The sequence below is a fragment of the Peromyscus leucopus genome, chromosome 6 (assembly GCF_004664715.2).
Source record: "Peromyscus leucopus breed LL Stock chromosome 6, UCI_PerLeu_2.1, whole genome shotgun sequence".
Taxonomy (NCBI): domain Eukaryota; kingdom Metazoa; phylum Chordata; class Mammalia; order Rodentia; family Cricetidae; genus Peromyscus; species Peromyscus leucopus.
The window spans coordinates 85896508-85911313 of NC_051068.1; the positions used below are offsets into that span (position 1 = coordinate 85896508).

The 14806-nt window shown below is 36.7% G+C and overlaps 1 non-coding gene across 1 annotated transcript; it reads right to left on the reverse strand.

Annotated features, from left to right (window-relative positions):
* Positions 1-1222: 1222 nt before the first annotated feature.
* On the reverse strand, positions 1223-1329 carry LOC114684921. Its single transcript, XR_003733424.1, has one exon. It is a non-coding gene; the product is annotated as a U6 spliceosomal RNA (small nuclear RNA).
* Positions 1330-14806: the final 13477 nt, after the last annotated feature.

A 14806-nucleotide genomic window follows, 5' to 3' on the forward strand; every position in this document is an offset into this window, starting at 1 on the left:
TTTGGGTGCTCTCTCTTTGCCTTTTTGTTAATTTGGCTAGTGGTTTGTCTATCTTGTTGATTTTTTCAAAGAACCAACTCTTTGTTTCATTGATTTTTTGTATTGTTCTCTTGTTTTCTATTTCGTTGATTTCAGCCCTCAATTTGATTATTTCCTGGCGTCTATTTCTCCTGGGTGAGTTTGTTTCTTTTTGTTCTAGAGCTTTCAGTTGTGCTGTTAATTCATTGGTATGGGATTGCTCCATCTTCTTTATATGTGCATTTAGAGCTATGAATTTTCCTCTTAGCATTGCTTTCATAGTGTCCCATAAGTTTGGGTATGTTGTACTTTCATTTTCATTGAATTCTAGGAACTCTTTAATTTCTGTTTTTATTCCTTCCTTGACCCATTGATGTTTCAGGTGGGCATTATTCAGTTTCCATGAGTTTGTGGGTTTTCTATAATTTTTGTTGTTATTGAGTTCTAACTTTAAGGCATGGTGGTCTGATAAGATACAGGAGGTTATTCCAATTTTTTTTGTATCTGTTGAGATTTGTTTTGTGTCCAAGCATGTGGTCAATTTTTGAGAAGGTTCCATGGGGTGCTGAGAAGAAGGTATATTCTTTTGTGTTAGGATGGAATATTCTGTAGATATCTATTAGGTCCATTTGAGTCATAACATCTGTTAGGTCCTTTATTTCTTTGCTAAGTTTCAGTCTGGTAGATCTATCTTTTGGTGAGAGTGGTGTGTTAAAATCTCCCACTACTAATGTGTGGGGTTTGATGTGCGTTTTAAACTTTAGTAGTGTTTCTTTTATGAATGTGGGTGCTTTTGTATTTGGAGCATAAATGTTTAGAATCGAGACTTCATCTTGGTGGATTTTTCCTGTGATGAATATGTAATGTCCATCCTGAACTCTTTTGATTGATTTTAGTTTGAAGTCTATTTTATTAGATATTAGGATAGCTACACCAGCTTGTTTCTTAGGTCCATTTGCTTGGAAAACCTTTTCCCAGCCCTTTACTCGGAGGTAGTGTCTGTCTTTGGAGTTAAGGTGTGTTTCTTGTATGCAGCATATGGATGGGTCCTGTTTTCTTATCCATTCTGTTAGCCTGTGTCTTTTTATAGGTGAGTTGAGACCATTGATATTGATGGATATTAATGACCAGTGATTGTTAATTCCTGTTATTTTTTTGTTTGTGTTGTGTTGTCCTTCTGTGGTGTATGTTGGTGTAGGATTATAAAAATATGGAACGCTTCACGAATTTGCGTGTCATCCTTGCGCAGGGGCCATGCTAATCTTCTCTGTATCGTTCCAATTTTAGTATATGTGCTGCCGAAGCGAGCACAGGAGATATACTCTTATTACCAATCAGAAACTACCATAACAACACTGGTTATTGTCACATGCCATGATTATTAACACCCTGTTTTCCCATACCCAGCATAAAATTAAGCCTAATGATGCAACCAAAGTAATCCCCAATCCTATTTCTGAGTCTGTATATACTGTGGTATCTCAATTCTACACAAGTATAAAGAGTGAGCATTGAAAACTCGACAGTTTAAAATCACTATGGAAGACATTTTTTATTTGTTTGTTTGTTTATTCTTCTCTCATATATTACACCCATACTACAATTTTCTCTCCCTTCTCTATTCCTAGCCCTCCCTACCCTCTCCTTTCCTCTACCCCATCCACTCCTCCTATTTTTCCTTCAGAAAAAGCAAGCCTCCCAGGGATATGCACAAAACATGGTATATTAAGTTGCAATAAGACTAGGCATCTCCCCTAATATTAAGGCTGGATGAGGCAACATGGTAAGAGGGAAAATGTCCCCCCAAAAAAGCTGGCAAAAGAGTCAGAGACAGCTCCTGCTCAAACTGTTAAGAACACCAAGCTACACAACCATAGCATATATGCAGAGAGCCTAGGACAGACCCATGAAGGCTCCATAATTGTCAGTTAAGTCTCTGAGAGACCTTATGAGTCCAGGGTAGTTGATTTTGTTGTTTTTCTCTACCCTTCTGAATCCTACCATCCTTCCTGATCTTCTGTAGGATTTCCCTAGTTCCACCTAATGTGTGTTGTGGGTCTCTGCATCTGCTTCCATCAGTTGTTGGATGAGGCCTCTATGATGACAATTATGCTAGGTGCCTGTCTCTGAGTAGAGCAAGAGCATACTATCATTAGAAATCACTTCACTGATCTATCATCTATCTATCTATCTATCTATCTATCTATCTATCTATCTATCATCTATCTATCTATCTATCATCTATCTATCTATCTATCTATCTATCTATCTATCTATCTATCTATCTATCTATCTATCTATCTATCTATCATGTTCAATCAGTCATGTTTGGTTCTACCCTAAGGTCTTGGCAATTCAATCTCTGGTTCCTGGATATCCAGGCAGTGTCAGGGATGGACTCCCTCTTGTGACATGGGTTTCAAGCTGGACCAGTTACTCACTAGACACTGACACAATTTCTGTGCCACCTTTCCTGCTGCCCATCTTGCAGGCAGGACAAATTGAAGGTTAAAGGTCTTTTAGCTGAGTTGATGTACAAAAACCTTCACTGGTATTCTTCCCTGGATACAAGAGATAGCCAGTTCAGGGTCTATATCCCGCATTACTAGGAGTCTTAGCTAGATTCACCCTGGAAGATTCCTGGGAGTTTCTTTTGCACAAGATTTCTACCTTGCGTGAAATAGCCCTAAATCCAAGTAATTTCTCCCAGTATCGCTCCCTCTACCAACTCCCACTGGATCCCTCCTGCTTTCACTTGCACCCACTCCTCAGTCTACCATCAATATCTAATGCATTGGTGTGTTCCCCATTAAGATTTCTTTGTTACTTTGTCTCTCTGCTTCTGTGAACATTGGTGTGACTATCTTTTACTTTAAAGTTAATAGCCACATATAAGTGAGTACATACCATGTTTGTCTTTCTTTATCTGGGCTATCTCACTCAGAAGGATGTTTCCTAGTTCTATCCATTTGCATGTAAGTTTCTTTATAACATTTTTAAACTGATGAATAATACTCCATTGTATAAATGTACCACATATTCTTTATCTATTCTTGAGGGACATCTTGGTTGTTTCCAGGTCTGGTTACTACAAATAAAGCTGCTATGAACATAATTGAGCTTGTGTTATTGTGGTATGAATAAGTATCCTTTCAGTATATGCCCAAGAGTCTGGATAGCTGGGTCTAGTGGTAGATTGATTCGGTTTTCTAAGAAATTCTGTATTGATTTCCAAGGTGCCTTTACAAGTTTGCATTCCCACCCACCAGCAATGGAGAAGTTTTCCTTTTGTTCCACATCCTCACTAGCATGAGCTGTCTCTTTGATCTTAGCCTTTTTGACAGGTGTAAGATGAAATCTCAAAGTAATTTTGATTTGCATTTCACTGATGGTTAAGGATGTTGAACATTCTTTGTTTCTCGGACATTTGATATACCTCTGTTGAGAATTCTGTGTTTATATTTGTATTCCATTTTTAGTTAGATTTTTTTGGTTGGTTGATGTCTAGTTTCTTAAGTTCTTTATATATTTTGAGTATTAGTCCTCTTCATGTGGAGTTGGTGAAAATCTTTTCCCATTCTGTAGGCTGTTATTATACCCTATTGACAGTGTACTTTTCCTTATATAAGCTTTTCAATTTCACAACATTCCATTTTTGTGAGATATTACTTTGCACTGACACTACAAGACTATCAATAATTTTACCTTGAATTAGAGGGCAGTGTTAGCAAATTGCTTGACAGGAAGTGGCAAAAGAAATTTTGGAGGAACTAGATTGAAGGGCACAGGAAGATATAGGGGGAGGATTAGAGAGATTCATGGTCTTTTCCTCATGGAAAGCATGAAGAGTCGGGGTCAACTGTTGCTCTTTAACTTTTGCATCTATCAGGTTTTACCACACTATCTGACTCCCAAGTATTTTTAATAGATCAGTATAAGTAAATGCTCTACAGCAAAAGAGGTCAGCCATCCACTGTCTGCTCTGTCATCCAGATGGCCCTGTGCCCTGGCACACTATGTCTTCAGACCCTTGTTGCATGTGGAAAGCTGCAGGTGCCCTAGACCCAGCCTATGCAGCACAGCAGCTAGCCTGGCTGCAGGAACTCCCTACCACCACTGCTCACCTCACAGGCCCACCATGCTCAGCCCTATGCCTTTAAGTGGGACAAGCACTTTGGAACATCAGAGTTATCTACCTTTACACATACAGCTGAAAACTGTTGCTTCAGGTGGCTAATCCCACACACAGCTCTGCCATTGCTGCTTTGGAAGAATTGAAAAGTCAGTATATCTGGTGAGACACCTCAGAATTCTTAAGAGGGCAATTAAGTTTTACATAAAAAAAAATCTTTCCTGATTTAAGAATGAGGAATATTATAGTATAGGGGGTTAGGACTCTGTAAGCTTCCACAATGGATGCTTTGAATTGGAAAAAAATAAATGTAGAAATAATTGACTTATCTGAGATTGACAAAATCATTATAATTATTATCAGTTTGGTAATTGATATTTTATCCTTAAAATGGTTTAATATCTGTGCCAAATATAAAAAAATACTGATAAGAAACAAACCTTAGAAAGACCTACCTATGAAAATAAGAAAAGTCTTCCCACAGAGACAGAGGAATTTATATCAGAACCTACCACACCATGGCATGTTGAAAATGAAGAGGAGCAACCCAAGGCTATTAGAAAACTAACCTTATTTTGTCCAAGTAATGGTACAAGAACGGCCACCAGATGAAAGGCACCACCAAAGCTATGCAGAAATTAACTGGAATCCTCTAGAAATGCTAGACTTGAGGAGATTTAAGGAAGCAGTTGTTTCATATGTTATGCATTTACTCAATGTGAAGCAGATGTTGAATTTATGGGCAACTTAGATTAGAATTATACCCCAAGACTAGAAAGATTTAGCTACATCAATAGAAGTTGGCCCTCAGTTACAATGAGAATTATGCTAGAAAGAGGAAGCTATATTCATAGAACAATGAAATAGATTTAGCGGATTCATATTTCCCAAGACCAGATTCTTGGTGAAGGCCAGTATGCTGACTTGCAAAGACACTTTAGATTGAATGATCACACCTTGACTCAGTGTCATATAGCAGGTTTGAATGATTGGTACAGGGTTGAAGAATCATGAAAGAGGACCAAGTCATTTACTAAAATTATACAAGGTTCAAGAGAAGCCTTCACTGATTTTTTACAAAGATTGACTTCAGCAGTAAATAGAATAATGTCATATCCAGAAGTTAGACAAATATCAATTGAATCTTTTGCTTTTGAAAAAGCTAACTCAAAATGCAAAAGGGTGATTAGGCTTTTAAAGGTAATATCAGCATCTACAGAAAAATGGATCAGAAATAGAGCTGAAATTGCATCTTGTACTTATGATTCTACTTGGATAGGAGAAGTGATTTCTAAAAATTTTATAAAAATAGAAAAGTCAAATGTTTTAATTGTAATAAATATGGTCATCTGAAAATGTATTATAGAGAAAACATTCCTAGAAACAATGTTTTTCTAGAGATAATCCAAACAGAAGGCACAAATCTTCTGGAATATTCAGAAGGTGTGGCAAAAGCTGACATTGAAACAATGAATGCAGATTAAAAAGGGACAGAAAAGGTAACCCCTTGCCATCAGAAAATGCCTTAGGGGGCCTCTCACAGGCTCCAATATCAAATTTAGTTCAATCATTCTCTGTCATATTTGGATAAACCCATCCACAGAGAAATTAAAAGACTTAATGTCTATTAAAATGTCTGGAGAACAGAACAGCTTCAGTAGACAAAACAATTTTTTCAGGAATCACCATAAAACAAGTATTTTGGCAAACTTCTATAGATGATCAAAGACCAAAGCTAAATATACAAATAAATAACATTTTAATTGCAGATTTATTTGACATAGGCACAGAGGTAGCAATAATTTCATCAAAATCTTGGCATCTACATTGGCCTCTTCAGGAGGTAAATATTCAGCTTCGAGGGATTTAAACTTTATCTCTGGTAAAACAATATAAAAGTCAAGAGTATAGGACCCAAAGGACAGATAGGAAAATTAATGTCATTTGTTACAGCAATGGAAAACACAGATTAACATTCCTCCAATCTCAGAAATTAACCATAAACCAGAGTGCTTCTGAGAGAAAACTTAGAATGTATTATCAAGAACAGTCACAGACCATTCATAAGGTACATAAGGAAGGAACAACAACTGTTGATCTTTCAAAGGTACCGATAGCCCTATGTTTAAAATGGCTAACCAACCAATCTGTCTGTGTGAACAATCACCTTTGACATCAGAAACATTAGAAATGGTAGAACAACTGGTACAGCAACAGCAAAATGCTCAGTATATTGAGAAATTGACCAGACAGTTGAATTTTCTTATATTTGTCATTAAAAAGAAATAGAGAAAATGGAGAACAGCAATAGATCTAAGAGTTATTAATAAGATGATAATCCCCAACAAGGCAAAATTATCTTTACTTCTGCAAACATTTTTTTTTCCAAAGTAACTGTGTCAGAATCAGCAAGGAAGTTATTATCCATATAATGTTAAGTTATACCTTGAGGAAACTGTTATGAATTATTTCCAATGGCTGTTGTACAAAACATTGACACAAGGTGGGGCTGTTTAACATCTCTGTGAAAGAACTTTCCACTGATATCTCTTAACAGGATAGGAATTATAATTTCACACTGTGAAGGCAATTTTTTTCTCCTGTTCTTGTAAATGTATAATAAAAAATAGTCTTTTAAATAAATCACTATAATAGACCATTCTTTAGGTAATAAAGGAGGCTGTAAAGTGCTCATTGGCTGAATCATCTTATCAATAACTCATATCTATTGCTATTCTCCATTTTCTGTATTTCTTGTATGTAGTTTTACTATGTTAATGCTAAAAATTTTCCATCTTTTTAAATAATATCTGATTGTTCTTATTGTATATAGTTTTACTATGTTAGAATTAAAACCTTGCTTTTTCATTCAGACAAATGAAATGTTGCGAGATATTTGTTCACACTGACACCTCAAGACTGACAATAAATTTTACTTCATACCACAGGGCAAAGTCAGTGATTGGCTGACCAGAATTAGCAATAGAGGTTTTGGAGGACCAAAAAGGGGGCATAGAAAGATACAGGGAGGGGCTTAGAGAGATCCAAGTTCTTTTGATCTAAGAAGCATGGAGAGGCAGGGTCAGCTGACTGTTTCTCTATCACTCTTTGAATCTGTCAGGTTTTTACTCCAATATCTGATTCCTGAGTTTTTATTAATAGAACAATATAAGTAAATGTTTCATTAATTATCTATCTTAGTGCCCACTCTATTGGTCTCTTCAGGGAGTTGTCTACTGTGCCAATGTATTTAAAGTTATTCTCTACTTTCTCTTCTATCAGGTTCAAAGTATCTAGTTTTATGTTGTAGCCTTTGATCCATTTGGACTTGAGTTTTGTGCAGGATGATTAATATGGTCTATTTGCATTCTTCTATATGCCAATATCCAGTTAGTGTATCACAATTTGTTAAAGATATTTTTTGTTTTTTCACTGTATAATTCTGGATTCTTTATCTAAAAAAAAAATGTTCATAGGTCTGTGGAATTATGTCTGAGACTTCCGTTTATTTCTTTGATCAACTTGTCTTTTGTTTTATGACAATACAGTGTGATTTTTATTATTATAGCTGTGTAGTAGAGCCTGAAATCAGGTTTGGTAATACCTATAGTAGTTATTTTATTGTTCAGGATTGATTTTTTATTTTTCCATATGAAGTTGAGTATTTTTTTTTTAAGGTCTGTAAAGAATTGTGTTAGAATTTCATGGGAATTGAATTGAATCTATATATTATTTTTGGTAAGATGGCTGTTTTTACTTTATTAATTCTCCTGATCCATGAGCCTGGAAGACCTTCCCATCTTCTGATATCTTCTTCATTTTTTTTCAAAGACTTAATGTTCTTGTTATACAGGTTTTTCACTTCTTTGGTTAGAGTTATACCTAAATATTTTACATTATGTGTGTCTATAGTGCATGGTGTTGTTTCCTTGATTTCTTTCTCAGTCTTTTTGTTGTTTGTATATAGGAGGGATAAATTATTATTGTTATTTTTAGTTTGTCTTGTATCCAACCATTTTGCTGATTATGTTTATCTGCTGTAGGAGTTCCCTGGCAGAACTTTTGTGGTCATTTATAAATACTGTTATATCATCTGTAAATAATGATACTTTGGCCGTGTGGTGGTGGTGTATGCCTTTAATCCCAGCACTTGGGAGGCAGAGCCAGGTGGATTTCTGTTAGTTCAAGGCCAAGCTGGGCTACAGAGTAAGTTCCAGGAAAGGTACAAAGCTACACAGAGAAACCCTATCTCTAAAAACCAATAATAATAATAATAATAATAATAATAATAATAATAATGATACTTTGACTTCTTTTCCAATTTCCTTTATCTTCAGTTGTCCTATTGACCTATCTAGAAATTCCAGTACTATAATAATTAGATATGAAGAGAGTAGACAGCCTTGTCTTGTTTCTGATTTTAGTAGAACTGCTTTGAGTTTCTCTTTATTTAATTTGATATTGGCTGTTGGCTTGTTCTAAATTGCCTTTATTATGTTTATGTATGTCCATTTTATTCCTGATCTCTCAAAGACTTTTATCATGAAGGGACATTGGTTTTTGTCAAAGGCTTTTTCAGCATCTAATGAGATGATGACATGTTTGTTTTATTTTCTTTCATTTTATTTATATGGTGGAGTACACTGACAGATTTCATGTGTTGAACCATCCCTTTATCTCTTGGATGAAGCCTACTTGATAATGGTGGATGGTCTTTTTGACATATTTTAGGATTCAGTGTTTGAGTATCTTAAAGAGTATTTTTGAATCAATGTTCATGAGGGAAATTGGTCTGTAATTCTCTTTGTTTGTTGAGTCTTTGTATGGTATGGATATTAGAGTGACTGTGGGCTCATAAAATAAATTTGGCCATGTTCCTTCTCTATATTTTGTAGATTAATTTGTGGAGTGTTGGCTTTTCTTTGAAAATCTGATAGAATTCTGTGCTAAAATCTGGCCCTGGACTTTTTTTGGGGGTGGGGGGATGGGAGACTTTTAATGACAGCTTCTATTTCCTCAGGGTTTACAGGTCTATTTAAATTGTTTAATCTGATCTTGATGCAACTTTGGAAGGTGGTATCTATCGAGATAACTGTCTATTTCTTTAGCTTTTTCAATTTTGTGGAGTATAGATTTTTGAAGTATGACTTATGATTATTTAGATTTCCTAGATATCTATTGGAATGTCCCCCTTTTCATTTCTGATTTTTTTTTGATTTGTATATTCTCTCTCTCTTTAAGTTAGAGAGCACAAGGTTTTATCTATCCTGTTTATTTTCTCAAAGACCAGTTCTTTGTTTCTTTTTTTTTTTGTATTGTTCTTTATTTCTATTTTATTGATTTTAGTCCCCAGTTTTATTATTACCTTTATCTAATCGTCTGGGTGTGTGTTTACTTCTTTTTGTTCTAGAAATCTCAGGTGTGCAGTCAAATTGCTAGTATGAGTGTTCTATAATTACTTTATGAACGCAGTTAGTGCTATGAACTTTCCTCTTAGGACTACTTCCATTGTGTCACATAAGTTTGTGCATGTTGCCCATTTAATTTTCATTGACTGCTAGAAAATCTTCTATTTCTTTCTGTTTCTGCCTTGTCCCAGTAGTTATTCAGTAGAGAGTTGTTAATTTTCCATGAGTTTGAATACTTCCTATTGTTTCTGTTGTTGAAATTCAGCTTTAATCCATGGTGGTCTGATTAGATGTAGGGGGTAATTTCAATTTTTTTTTTGTATCTGTTGAGAATTTCTTTGTAACCTAGTATGTACTCATTTTTTGGAGGAAGCTCTGTGAGGTGCTGAGCAGAAGGTATTTCCTTTTTCTTTGGCTGAAATATTATTTGATATTATTTAGCTCCATTTGAGTAACAATATTTGTTAGCTTCATTATACTCCATTTAGTTTTTAATGGGATGTCCTTTTCATTGGTGAGAGTGAGGTATTGAAGCCTACCATTATTAATGTGTAGGGTTTGATGTGTGATTTAAGCTTTGGTAGTTTTTTAAACAAACATATGTGTCCTTGCATCTGGGGCATAGTTGCTCAGAAGAAGTCATCTTGGAGGATTTTTTTTCTTTGATGAATATAAAGCATCTCTCCCCAATTTTTAAAATTAATTTTGTTTGAAAATCTATTTTGGTTCATAGTTCATGTGTTTTCATTCATTTGGCTATTTGTCCCTGTGCTTTATCCAACCTTGGTTTCAACAATTCTTGCTCATACAAACCCTCCTCTTTCTCGATAATTAGACTCCTGGAGCTCCACCCGGGGCCTATCCATGGATCTCTGCATCCAGAGTCCTCAGTCCTTGGATGGGGTTTCTGGAAAGACTATTAGGGTGTTTGGCCATCCTATCACCAGAGTACGTCAGTCCCGGCTGTCTCTCAACCATTGCAGCAGTCTATTGTGGGGGTATCTTTGTGGATTTCTGTGGGCCTCTCTAGCACTTTGTTTCTTCCTTTTCTCATGTGGTCTTCATTTACCATGGTCTCCTATTCCTTGTTCTCCCTCTCTGTTATTGATCCAGCTGGGATCTCCCACTCTCTTTCCCTCGACTCTCACCCTTCATTGCTCCCACTCATGTCCAGGTTGTTCATGTAGATCTCAGCCATTTCTCTGTCATTGGGTGATCCTCGTGTTTTCCTTGGGGTTCTGTTTTCCAGGTAGCCTCACTGGTGATGTGAGTAGCAGTCCAGTTATCCTTGTTCCACATCTAGTATCCTCCTATGAGTGAGTACATACCATATTTGTCTTTCTGAGTTTGGGTTACCTCACTCAAGATGATTTTTTCTAGATCCATCCATTTGCCTGCAACCCTCATGATGACATTGTTTTTCTCTGCTGAATAGAATTCCATTGTGTATATGTGCCACAATTTATTTATCCATTCTTCAGTTGAAGGGCATCTAGGTTGTTTCCAGGTTTTGGCTATTACAAACAATGCTGATATGAACATAGCTGAGCAAGTGCTCTTGTGGTATGATTGAACATTTCTTGGGTATATGCCCAAGAGTGGAATAGCTGGATCTTGGGGGAGATTGATTCCCAATTTTCTAAGAAAGCACCATATTGATTTCCAAAGTGGTTGTACAAGCTTGCATTCCTACCAGCAGTGGAGGAGAGTTCCCCAAGTTCCACATCCTCTCCAGCATAAAGTGTCTTCAGTGTTTTTGATCTTAGCCATTCTGACAGGTGTAAAGTGGTATCTCAAAGTTGTTTTGATTTGCATTTCCCTGATGATTAGGGATGTTGAGCAATTCCTTAAATGTCTTTCAGCCATTTGAGTTTCCTCTGTTGAGAATTCTCTGTTTAGTTCTATAGTCCATTTCTTAATGGGACTGTTGGTCATTTTGATGTCTAATTTCTTGAGTTCCTTATATATTCTGGATATCAGTCCTCTGTCAGATGTGGGGTTGGTGAAGATCTTTTCCCATTCTGTAGGCTGTCGCTTTGCCTTGTTGACCGTATCCTTTGCTCTACAAAAGCTTCTCAGTTTCAAGAGGTCCCATTGATTGATTGTTTCTCTCAGTGTCTGTGCTACTGGTGTTATATTTGTGAAGTGATCTCTATCAATGCATTCAAGACTACTTCTACTTTCTCTTCTGCAGTTAAGATAGCTGGATTTATGTTGAGTCTTGATCCACTTGACTTAAGTTTTGTGTACAGTGACAGATATGATCTATTTGCAGCCTTCTACACGTTGATATCAGTTATGCAGCACCATTTTTTGAAGATGCTTTTTTTTCATTGTACACTTTTGCTTCTTTGTCAAAATTATATGTTCATAGTGTGTGGTTAATGTGTCTTCATTCGATTCATTGTCCACATGTTGTTTTTATGCAACCAGCTGTTTTATTACTGTAGCTCTATAGTAGCTTGAAGTCAGATTGTGATGCCTCAGGTTGTTTTATTGTACAGATTTTTTTTTTTTTTTTTTTTTCCATATGAAGTTGTATTATTCTTTCTAGGTCTGTGAAGAATTGTGTTGGTATTTTGATGGGGATTGCATTGAATCTGTAGATTGCTTTTGGTAAGATTGTCATTTTTACTATGTTAACCCTGCCTATCCATGAGCATGGGAGATCTTTCTATTTTCTGACATCTTCTTCAATTTCATTTTTTCAGGGACTTAAAGTTCTTATCACATAGGTTCTTCACTTGCTTGGTTAGTGTTACCCCAAGGTATTTTATGTCATTTGTGGCTATTATAAAGGGTGATATATCTCTGATTGCCTTCTCAGCTTCTTTGTCCATTGTATATAGGAGGGCTACTGATTTTTTTGAGTTGATCTTGTATCCTGCTATGTTGCTGAAGGTGTTTATAAGCTTTATCAGTCCTGGGTGGAATCTTTGGGGTCACTCAAGTATACTATCATGTCATCTGCAAATAGGGAAAGCTTGACTTCTTCCTTTCCAATTTGTATCTCCTTAATCTCCTTATGTTGTCTATTGCTCTGGCTAGAACTTCAAGTACTATATTGAATAAGTATGAGGAGAGTGGATAGCCTTGCCTCGTTCCTGATTTTAGTGGAATTGCTTTGAGTTTCTCTCCATTTAATTTGATGTTGGCTGTTGGCTTGCTGTAAATTGCCTTTATTATGTTTAGTTATAGTCCCTGTATTCCTGATCGCTCCAAGACTTTAATCATTTAGGGGTGTTGGATTTTGTCAAATGCCTTTTCTGCATCTAGTGAGATGATCATGTGGTTTTTTTCTTTGAGTTTGTTTATATGGTGTATTACATTGATGGACTTTTGTATGTTGAACCACCCTTGCATCCCTGGGATGAAGTCTACTTGATCATGGTTTGGTAATTGTTCTGATGTGTTCTTGGAGTCTGTTTGCCAGTATTTTATTGAGTATTTTTGCATCAATGTTCATAAGGGAGATCAGTCTGTAGTTCCCTTTCGTTGTTGTATCCTTGTTTGGTTTAGGAATCAGGGTAATTGTAGCTTCATAGAAGGAGTTTGGTAATGTTCCTTCTGTTTCTATTATGTGGAACAATTTAGAGAGTATTGGTATTAATTCTTCTTTGAAGATCTGGTAGAATTCTATGCTGAAACCATCTGGTCCTGGGCTTTTTTTGGTTGGGAGACTTTTAACCAAAGGCTGAGGGGCCCCCAACTGGATCAGGCCCTCTGAATAGGTGAGACAGTTGGCTGGCTTGATCTCTTTGGGAATCATCTAGGCAGTGGTACCAGGTCCTGGGCTCATTGTATGAGTTAGCTGTTTGAATCCTGGGACTTATTCAGGGACGCTTGGCTCAATCTGGGAGGAGGGCACTAGACCTGCCTAGACTGAGTCTACCAGGTTGATCTCAGTCCTCGGGGGAGGCTTTCCCCTGGAGGAGGTGGGAATGGAGAGGTAGGCTGGGGGGAAGGGGAGGGAGGCAGGAAGGGAGAGAACAAGGGAATCTGTGGCTGTTATGTAGAACTGAATGGTATTGCAAAATTAAATTAAATTAAATTTAAAAAAAAAAAAAAAAAAAAAAAAAAAAAGAGGAGTTGATTTCAACAACCACTACATAAGCAACAACCTTGTTTTCCCAGAAATCAAGCAAGGATTTCACTGGTGCCCTACCACTGGCAACATTTTCTTAATATTTTTTTGGTGAGGTATGAGAAAATATTGCTAAAATTATAATAGTGTGTGAATGAACAAAACTAAACAGCAATAAATCTAAAAAAAAAAAAGAAAATCTATTTTTTTAGGTGTTAGAATAACTATATCACTTTGCTTCTTAGGTCCATTTGCTTGGGAAATCTTTTCCAAACCTTAATCTGAGTTACTGTCTATCTTTGATGCTAAATTGTGTTTCTTGTGTGCAGCAGTAGGATAGATCTTTTTTTCTCTTTGATTCTGTTAGCCTGCGTCTTTTTATCCACAAATTGAGTCCATTGATATTGAGAGTTAACAATGACCAATGAGTTTAAAGTCATGTTAGTTTGTTGTCATTATTGGTGGTGGTGGCAATTTGTACGTGTGTGCGTGCACACACTCATGTGTGTGTATGTGCCTCCCCTTTTTGGTTTTGGTGATGTGAGATCATTTATTTTATGTTTTTATGGATGTATTTAGCCACCTTGGGCTGCAGATTTCCTTTAGTACCTTCTATAGGGCTGAATTTGTGGATAAATATTGTTTATGTTCAGCCTTCCTATGGACTATTTTGTTTTCTCCATTTATGGTCACTGCAAGTTTTGTTGGGTATAATAGTCTGGGATGAAATCTCTGGTGTCTTACAGCCTGCGGGCCATCTGTCCAGGGCCTTCTGGCTTTTAGAATCTCAGCTGAGAATTCAGGTGCAATTCTAATAGGTCTGTCTTTGTATGGCACTTGGCCTTTGTCCCTTGAAGGTAGCTCTGCTTGGGATTTGCAGGCTGGTTATCCTCTGGGGCTTAGGGTACAGGCCTTGCCTCTGGTGTGCTGGAGTTCTGTAAAGTGGCAAGGCTTCTTGGGTTTCAGGTGCCAGTTTGGTTTCTCTAAGGATTGATGGTGGGGTGTGTGCATGGTCTAACCTGGTGTTATGGGTACCTGCATGAGTAGCCTCTGGTAGAGCAGGGAGCTTTCTGCCTGAGTTGAAAATGATTCATATTGATAGTGGTTTTGAGTCTGTTTCCAGAAAGTTGCACCCAGGCCTGGTGATCTATCCTGAATGTGAAC